A 10,415-nucleotide genomic window follows, 5' to 3' on the forward strand; every position below is an offset into this window, starting at 1 on the left:
TGGTCCAAAAGCTGGATACCAACTCTTATAAAATTAGCATATTTTATACAAATGGATTAATCCAGCAGATAATACAAGATCCGTGTGTACTCCTGTGAATTCAACTTCCTTCTGTGTCTTTGAGTCAATATTGTAGCCATAGCATTGTTGATCGAGATACATAAAAGTCCCAGTGATTTTGCCTGGATGTGTGGCTGTCTGTCACCTTTCCCTGCACATCCTGTGTGAGTCCCTCTATATATAGAGAGGGGAAGTCTATGTGTGTGTGTGTGTGTGTGTGTGTGTGTGAGCTGGACTTGGCAAGGTTTATTTGGAAGGGGACAGAGTCTATCCCCCCACCCCCGCCCTGGTCCTGAGAGTGCACTGGAGGGAAAGGGGTGGATTTCAAGGAACTTTCTTGATGCATTGGATGCTCTTGGGGAATGGCTGCAGGCCCAGCCAGAGCTGCAGTAAGAGGATAGCATGGCACACATGCTGGGCAGCAGAGTTGCAGGATGTGGAGGGGTATGTGTTCCAGGAGAGCTCCATGAGCCCCAGCACCAGCAACCTGAGCAGGTGTGTGAGCCAGTGTGCAGTCCTGGCCCACAGGAGGTAGGGCAGTGTGTGGAAATACCAGACATAGAACTGGTAGTGGAGGGGGGTGGCTGAAGCAGATGCCAATGAAGTTAGAGGTGAAGAGGGTAGAAACGATCTGGTTGGGTATGAAGGGGTGGGGTGGAACCTTCCTTTTGGAGGGATCCTTCCTCAGTGACAAGATACATTCCCCCATCCTGTGCCACCCGTAGAGGGTAAACAGCAAGAGCAAGGTGAGGTGGGTGGCCAGCAGGGCCAGATGGAAGGCATGGTGCAGGCAGAGAGCCCCTGGGAGGAAGCGCCGGTTCACTGTCCAGCAGAACAGAAACTGGCGGCCAAGGTCAAAGGAGCGAGACAGGTAGCCAGTGGGCTTCTCCAGCAGGAAGGGCAGCCCCAGCACCACCTGAAGGCCAACACAAATGCCCAGCTTGCGGAAGGCCCCATGGCAGCCAAACTGTGTGAGAAGAAGAAACAGTAACCCAGGGGCGAAGAGCAGCACATTCATCTTCACAGAGGCTGTCAGGCTGGAACACCAGCAGCCCCAGCCCCAGCCCCAGCACTGGACTAGCAGGAGGCTGGTACTAAGGGCACTGGGTCATAGAAGAGCCACAGCACAAAGGTGGAGTGAACACAGTAAGAGGCGTGGCACATGAAAAATAAGACGAAGGGAGGTACCTTGTAGGTCTGGAGGTAGATCAAGAAGACGAACAGCACGGTGGCCAGGTAGAGCACAGCAAAGATGTTCTGGGCGTGTGAAAGTCAGTGCCTCGGCCAGGGGCATAGAATAGCCCCATAAAGATGGACACAAAACCAGCTGGGTACACAAGTGGCCCACTGTCATAGGCCACTGTCATCCCGCAGTTGGGTCTAGTCATAGGTATTGCCGATGATGCCTTCCACCTGGGCCATGTAGGCCTTCTGGTCGATCTCTGTGTCTTTCACTAATTTTCAGACTTTGTAATAGGAGTCGTTCAGGTACCTGTAGAGGAACTGGCACAGGATGTGCAGGGAAAGGAGAAAGACAGCCACACATCCAGGTGAGCCAGGTGTGAGAAAACATGGGCAGGGCCAGGCGTGGTAATCCCAGCACTTTGGGAGGCCGAGGCAAGTGAATCACCTGAGGTCAGGAGTTCGAGACCAACCTGAGCAACATGGTAAAACTCCATCTCTACTAAAAATACAAAAATTAGCCAGGTGTGGTGGCGGGTGCCTGTAATCCCAGCTACTTGGGAGGCTGAGGAAGGAGAATTGCTTGAACCTGAGAGGTGGATGTTGTAGTGAGCTGAGATGGTGCCACTGCACTCAGTGAGCTGAGATTGCACCACTGCACTACAGCCTGGGTGAGAGAGCAAGACTCCATCTCAAAAAAAAAGAAAAGAAAGAAAGAAAGAGAACATGGGCAGATGCAGTACAGATTTGACTCAAAAGCAACTTGTTTCAGAGGGTCAAATTGATCTATGCACCCTTCTAAAGCACTCAAATGGTTAAGAATGTCACCAGACAAATCTCAGAGTAAAAACCAAAGCCCAGAAAGACTGCTCCAAAAAGAGACTCATCATCAAGAACTTCTAGGTCAATTACACATTTTAAGGTCACCAAAGCAGGAATATCACTAAGGTGAATTTTTTCTTCAGTGCCTGCTAAACAATGACAATACTCAGATCAGGAAAGTAAATGAACTTATTGGGACTGATTTTAAATTATTTCAGTTGCCTGAATGAGCACTATATTCATTTTCATCATTGTCCCACCCCAGGCTTCTGGTAAAGCCCTAGTGTTTCAACTACTTTACAAACAGTCTTAAAAAGCAAGTGGATTCTCATTTCACACTCAAGTGAATCAGCTTTTACTTTGAGTTTCCATAATGACAAAGTAAGTCTTTGATATGCTTTGGCTATGTCTCCACTCAAATCTCATCATGAATTATAGCTTCTGTAATCCCCACATGTTGTGGGAGGGACTCGGTGGGAGGTAACTGAATCCTGGGGGTGGATTTTTCCCATGCTGTTCTCATGATAATGAATAAGTCTCACGAGATCTGATGGTTTTATAAAGGGAAGTTCCCCTGAAAGCACTCTCTTGCCTGTTGCCATGCAAGATGTGCCTTTGCTTCTCCTTTGCCTTCCACCGTGATTGTGATGCCTCCCCAGCCATGTGGAACTGCAAGTCCATTAAACCTCTTTTTCTTTATAAATTACACAGTCTTGGGTATTTATTCATAGCAGTATGAAAATGGACTAATACAGCCTTAATGAAAATTGCCCTTTGAGTATAAAAATTACAGGGCCAGAGCAAATCTTTCCAAAGCAAGCATCTTGGATTCTGTCTACAAGTTGTGATTAACCCACCTGGGACAAGAAGAATGTGTGTTTTCAAATGGCCACCGATCTGTTGCAATAAATAGTATTTTCAAAAGTAAGGGATGCGGGAGTAGAGCAGTAGCATTTAGTCAACTTAATTTATTAACACACTTAGTGTGTACTCTAAATGTACCCTGAATGCAGGTTCCTGAGGTGCCAGTCTTTTGAGATGTGTTGGACCTGAGAAAGGGGTCAGGGGTAGTGGGTGCTTAGGGCCACCAGGTGCTTTGAGCCATGGCAGAGCTCAACAGTCATCCTTGTTTTCCTAACACACAGTCTGTGGAGGCTGCTGCCCTTGTGAAGCTGTCCCGACCATCCTCCAGTAAAGCCACAAGCCCAGGAGGGAAGAAGTCCAACAGATATGGGAGATGTAGGAGAAATATATGGAGAAAAACATGGACTACTTCTATTTCAATAAAACTTCTTTGAGCATCTGAGCATCTTTTGTCACTACACTTTTGTCCCCTTGTGAATTTGGTGCTGGTACATAAATCTGCTTCCATGAATATTTCCTAAGTTGACCTTCTGCTAGAACTTGAATTTCAAGCTGGGAATGCAGGGCTAAGGAATACCTGTCATGCTGTGGATGGCCCAGGCAGAAGGACAGGGCCCACCTAACTGTAGAACCCATATCTCCTGGCCACCAAATGTGCCAACTTTGAAATGAAATAAAAACCAATAATCTCTTCTGTCCGTTTTAGTTGTGAAAGGAAAATAAAATCTTTGCACCCCAAACTCATTATGCTAAGGAGACAGTTAAGCTTGGGAACTAAGTCATGCAAAAAAGAAAAAGAAAAGAAAAGAAGAAAACTTGCCTTCCTTTTTGTTCCCATACAGATGGCTGCAATGACAGAAGGCCACATATCTCCCGAGGTGGCCTCCCTCACAAATTGCTTACATGGAAATTTTGTATGGGCTCCCAAATATTTCAGAATACATATCCCCCTCATAACCCATAACCCTAAAGCAGAGTTCTATGGAATCTCACCTGACAGTGTAAAGTAGTAGCTTATCTTCACAGGCATGGGACAAAAACAAGACTAGAATGCTGCCTCCCTCTGCCCACCCTGAAAAAAATGTACATTTGACTTCTTCCTCTACTCTGTGTTTACCTTATCCTGTATAAAATGCAGATTTACTGAATGCAGATTTACCAGTGCAGATTTACAAATGCATAATTAACTGTTTCTTTACCGCCTCTTTTCACATGTAAAACGTGGATTCAGCCAGTGCTAATCAAAGCCTCACTAGAATGTAACACTCCACTCATTGTCGACCTTCCTCCCCTTCTTTTCTTCCTTCCCTTGCTGCTCACTCTTTGCCTTTTAAATACGGAAGTCCTCAAAACCTTCTTTGGAAAAAGCCCTGACCACAAATCCTATTGTGACTTGTGTCTCTTTCTCCTGGACACATCCTCAACCTTGGCAAAAATAAACCTCTAAATTGATTCAGATCTGATTCAGATACTTTTTGGTTTACATAGTCCTCTCAGTAAAGGTAATACATTGTTTTCCTGGTTAAATTTGCAAAAACCAGGACAATCCAAGGCTTTTCATTGGACACACGTGGTGAAAATCCAGCGTGCCAGGCTGAGGTCAGTGCTATGCGGAGGTAGTGGGAGTTATCACAAACCTCTGCTTTCTCCTGAGCAACCCAGAAGTGCAGAAGGAGTTTTTGCAAGACATACACAGATTCTTACCTACATGTACTTGAGCTGTTTTCTCTAGTTTAACTGCCCTGATAACTTGCCTCATAGGTGAACTTTTACAAAGTAAAAAGGCAGGCTTAAGGAAACAAAAAGATAAAACTGCTTGTCCAGAATGAGATCAATCTGAAACTGGATTCTATTCAATTGCCATTACTAATTCAAAGAACCACTGGAATCTAAAACTGAAATATCTCCACGCCTCTGTTTCTCTCCCTTGCTCTCCCATACCAAAGTATGGGGTCTTAAAAAGGAAGCCAAATTCAACAGGGACAGATATTTTAGAAGAAAAACTCATTTTATTTAAAACTTCATTTTATTAAACTAAAGGTATTTGTCTCTAGTTGATCTGATGACTCAAAGGTTTCATGTTGGCCTCCTCTGAGGGCTTTGGAAAGCCTCGCATGCCCACAGAGGATGCAGCTGATAAAACAGAGACGGCCAGAGACAGTCACTTATCCCAACATCAATGGGTGCTTTCAGTTGATTCAGATGTAATTGAAATGCCCCATTTGCATTGAGTTCGCCAGTACAGGAAAACACAGAAAAGAAGTGTCGGCCTTGCCCCGGGTTATAAACAATGTCCGGGTTTTTCACGAATTACATCTTATGACTGTTTCTAAATTTGAGAAAATAAATTGTCTAGCCACCAATGTGTGCAGATCTCATTTCATCTTCATTCAATATCCACTCAGCAGACAGAAGGTAAAAACCAAATGAACAGATCACCAGACTCCATCCAGAAGAGAAGACATTCCTGCCAGGGCATAGTCCACATAGTCCCCACCCCATCCCCTCATAGCAGCAAAAGTGTGCTTTAAAACAGCAGATTTCTCTGGCAGCTGTGTGTTTGTAATCACCAAAAGAAATATGTCCCCCACAATAAGCTCAAAACCATCACATACGTATAGAACGATTAGGTGCAGATGTTGACTCTTGTACAAATATTTTACTATGGATTCAATTATTAAACTTTTGCCATACTTAATCACATAAACTATGCTTGAAGAATATATACGCCTCTTTTCAACACAGCAAATGCTGGGTAATGCTTGGATTAGAGGAGGGATAGGACCATGTGCCACTGTATATTGGGGGAAAATTCATTTTCTTCCTAAAATGACCCCATAGTGTGATACGAGAATGACTGGAGTCATTTTATTAAAATGTTTAGTGTGAAATAAGGCAAAACTTTTAGACACACACACACACACACACACCGTGCTAACATCCATGCCTTTAATTATTACAATTAATTAGTAGAGTAGTTTTTACTTAGAAGGCCTTAGTTGACAGATTTGTTTGTGGTAGAGCATCTCCCCCTCTATGGAGCTAGAAATATCATTGTAAATGTGGCGGTTAACAACATCTCTATCTGCTGCTAAGAAAGTGTTGACACAGATGTTTGGCTAATCATTTATAGCAAATAGCTATTCCCATAAAGGCTAAGATTAGTCGGAATTGGCATGCACTTCTTTCTTCTGTGAGTCTCATTTGATTATGGATGATGTTTTGTTAGAGTGTATCCATGCAACCTCATAAATGATGTAAAACCCAAGAAAAACACAGACTCTGTGCCAAAACTGAATTAAATACACATCAGAAAAATGTGAGCTTGATTCAGGTTCAGGTACCATGAAATTTGCCTTGGTCTATTGTTGTTAAAACCTTCAGGAAAACTATAAAAAGCAAGCTTGACATTAATATCAATTTAAAGTTGGCGTGGCTGCCAACAGTAATTCCACATGAAGCTCAGTTGGCTGCATCGTCTCCAGCACAACATATGGTGGCAGCAATTGCAGCCTCCAAAAGCTGTGAAAAATGGCCCACACAGAATGGGCAAGGAAAAGCCGTCTTATCTGTGTAGATGTGCTGCCACTGTCAGCATTTTTCTAATGATGAGCACAGACCCATCTGGGAGTTGGATGTGGAGGTAGTTGTTCCTCCCACTTGTGCTCTGGGTGAGCAGTTTCAGAGTCTCTTATCGGTGCCATACTCCCTTTCTCCTTCCATCAACTGACCCCAAGAGGTCTATTCAGCATGCCACCTCTCTTCTCTCCTTTGCCACCCCCTCCTCACACAGATTCTGGGAGATACAAGTAGAACTACCCGTAGTATTACTTCTGGAGCCTCTCAAGGAATCTGGAAGTCCTCTATCTTATTTCTCTACTATCCACAGACCCAGTAATGGGGCTTAGGAGAACAAGGGCAATACCAAAGGCCAGTCAAGCACCAGGGCCTCCAAGAACCAGGAAAGCATCTGTTCATTTGTGACTTGAAACATCATGTATTCGTATGGCATGTGCCTGCTACTGGGAAAGGTTCTACCAGGTGTTGGGGGAGAAGGGAGAGGGACAAAGACCTGGATGTGAAATGGTTGCATAAACTTTACCTGCTTGCCTGCTCACTAGGGAACTGAATGATAGACACCAGAAAGCAAAGTCACAAAGGGAAAGCAGTAGAGGGTGTGAAGAGTTGAAACTCTTGAGTATCAGGTGGGCTGATAACCATTTACCCTGACAAGGAAATAACTGACATCAGGTGAGTTGAAGAGAATGCCAAGTTAGCTTCTCCCAGGGGAGGAGGCTAGGCCATTAACATTGTGAGTGCACAGGACACCCAAGTTTGTGGAGGAATCCTGTTCTAAAGCTGAAACCATTACTTATCACAGGAGTGTCTCATGTCCAGAAACCTAAGACTCTGACTCCCTTCTTGAGAGTTTTTATTTGTATGAAAATACAGCGTCCCCTTCAAAATTCATACTGAAACTTAATCTCCATTGTGGTGGAAGTAGAAGGTGGAGCCTTTTAGGAGGTAATTAAGAGGGCTCCACCCTCATGAATGGATTAGTGCCTTATCAAAGGGCTGAAGAGAATGAGCTTAAGACTCTTTTTGCCTTTCTGTCCCTTCTACCAAGTGAGGACAGAGCGTTTTTCCCCTCCTGAGGATTCAGCAACAAAGCCCATCTTGGAAGCAGAGACTGGGCCCTCATCAGACACCAAACCTTGATCTTAGACTTCCCAGACCCTAAAGCAATGACAAAATAAATTTCTGTTCTTTATATATTAACCACATGGACTAAGTCCAGCAGCTCACACAATCTTACTCCATCGCTATCTCCCAAATGCAAGTTAAGCTGCTGCATGCCATGTAACTTAGCCCAGTACTCCCCAGCACTTTTCTGTTATAAACTTCTATATATGTCAATCTCAACTAAGAACAAAAGAGGCATGCTTTTTATTTTAAGCAAAATCTGTAGGGAAGAGAGTAGAGAAGAATGGGCAAGCAAACACAAAATCACACTCAGACCTTTACATCTTGTGCTGAATGCTTTTTACATGTATTTACTTTCAAGATACTTAATAGGATCAGCTTCTAATCTCCTACACTCTTCATTACCTGGTAACTCCTGGTCCTGCTTGAAGACTTGACTCAGAAGTCAGCAACTGCAGGCCTCTTTGGCCTCTGGGCATCCTTAGCACCCATTCATACATCTACTAGGGACTAATTAGATGGTGTTGACTCACCTTTCCTTTCCCAGTGGATTGAAGTTCTTAAGAGAGGGTAACAATGCCTTTAGCAACATTGTATGGCAGCTCTGTGCAATGGAACTGATGGCAATGACAAAAACGTTGTACATCTGCACTTCCCAATTGGCAGCCACCGCCCACACGTGTGACTACGGAGCATTTGAAATGTGGATGATGTGTCTGAGGAACTGAGTCTTTTTTCATTATATCTCATGTTAATTCATTTAAATGTATATCTCAATCACTGCACGTGGCTAATGGCCCTCATATGGGACAGTGCAGCTCCCGAAGCTCCTGTACTGCTTGGAATAGGGAACCTGGCCCATTGTTAGCAAAATAAACTGACCTTAGGAGCTAAAACCTATCTTAGTTCTTGGCTTAAATGGTGAAACCTTCTGAAATATCAGGGAAGTTACTCATCTCTGTCTTTATTCATTTTCCACACATTTGACCAATCGCCCTGTGCCAACCTGGCGGGACTGCTGTCTCACTAAACTCCCATTCCATGCAGCTAGGGCCTCTCTGCAGAACCGCATGTGAACAGAGACCTGTGCCTTGTGTGGGAAGATCTGGAGAGGAGGCTGTATGCTCCAAGCAGGAGTCCAGTACCTGAAAATGCCCCTAAAGTCCTGGTAAGTGAAAAGGGGAGTCTGCTCTTGAAGGCAGCAGTGGAAGAGGTGGTCTGCAAACAATGCAGGGCCCTACAGGCATCAGAACATTTGCATTCTACTTTAAGCATAGTGGGAAGCCATTGGAGGGCCCTGAGGAGGGCACAATGTGATGTTCCTGAGGGTTTAAACCCCCTCTTCTCGCAGTTGGGAGAACACTAAACACAGGTGGGGGGCAGGAAGGAGAGCAGCAAGGCAGGTGAGGGCCCCTCCCTGGTGGTCTGGGGGCAGAACTGGCCTGGCCAGAAGGAGGCAGGCAGAGGGACAGAGCCAATAGGATGTCTCCAGGTTGAGCTGGAGCACTGGGCACTCCACACAGAGATGTTTCCTGCAGTGAGGTCGGAGTGGGTGGCAGAGCTGCTTGCTGAGAAGTCCAAGATTTCAGGATTGCCAAGGTGGATGCAGGGAAGAAATGTTGGCGATCCCCAAGGGACATCTATGTGGGCATCTATGTGGGCATGTGGTAGGTGAAAGCAAGCAGGGAGACATCCAGAAGAGCTGACCTCGGCAGCCACCACTACCCTTTGCTCTGAGATGTAAAGCCTGTTAACACAAGAAGACACTGTGATGGGAGCAGACCAGTCACATGCCTCTTTCTCTCTCTCAAAGATTACAGGAGAAGGTCCGCCCAGTGACTGAGCTCGGATCCCAAAAGCTTGGCACAGGGCTGGTGACCTACTGGGGTGCGCAGGATGGCTGCGGCACTTTAAATCGCCCCGGAGCTCTATTTCCCATGAACCGAACCCTTAGATATAGTTGTTGAGAAGAACTGGGATGCCCCCCAGATTTTCTTAAATTTTATTTCTCACAGTGGACTCTCAGCAATGAGATAAATTTAGATTCCCAGTTAAGCAACGCACCATGGTAATTGTGCAAGTATGATGTTTTAAATTACACTTTTATTATCTTGCCTTTCTCTTCCAACTTCTAATTCTCCTTTCTCATCACTCTCTGGTTGTTCCTGATCTGTAACTTCCTCCTCACAGGACAGTCATTAAACAGCTCCGATCTCCAGTAAATGGTGGAAAGAATGAATGGGTTTGGCTTTAAGCACTCCTAAATAGACAGTTGGGAAGTGGTCGAAAATTGAAACCAGGCAGCTTAATGATATTAATATGGTCTGTTCGAGAAAATGAGCCTCAGCCCCTTGTCTCTGGGCTTGGCTTTGTCTATGACCTCAGAGCTCAGAGGGAACAGCTGGGAAGGGGAGGCTGTTGGTGACTGGCCACCCCCAGCAGAGGAAACCAAGCAGTGGGGCTCCTCTCTAGCCCCCAGGGTAGCTTCGCTCACCTCACGTGGAAACAGGAAATCCAGCTTCCTTGGGTCAGAATAGACAGCCGACGGTTCCCATAGAGACGAGGCTGGTGGAGGCTGAGCGGATAATCCCTCAGCATCTCTCCAGCACCTCTTTCCCAATTCTGCCTGAATATGGAGAGCGGCAACCAACTCACCCACACCCCAGGCAACCTGTTAGGGCTAATGTTTTTACTTGCTGGGATCTCACTGAAAACTTTACAAATGGAGGAAGTTTTACAAATTTGACATCAAGAATTCAGAAGGTGTGTCAGCTATAGCCTGG

The 10,415-nt window shown here is 45.2% G+C and overlaps 1 pseudogene; it reads right to left on the reverse strand.

Annotated features, from left to right (window-relative positions):
• Positions 1–384: 384 nt before the first annotated feature.
• LOC100442634 (dol-P-Man:Man(5)GlcNAc(2)-PP-Dol alpha-1,3-mannosyltransferase-like) lies at positions 385–8,278 on the reverse strand (annotated as a pseudogene).
• Between the last annotated feature and the right edge of the window lie 2,137 nt (positions 8,279–10,415).

Source organism: Pongo abelii, chromosome 4 (genome assembly GCF_028885655.2).
Source record: "Pongo abelii isolate AG06213 chromosome 4, NHGRI_mPonAbe1-v2.0_pri, whole genome shotgun sequence".
Classification (NCBI taxonomy): domain Eukaryota; kingdom Metazoa; phylum Chordata; class Mammalia; order Primates; family Hominidae; genus Pongo; species Pongo abelii.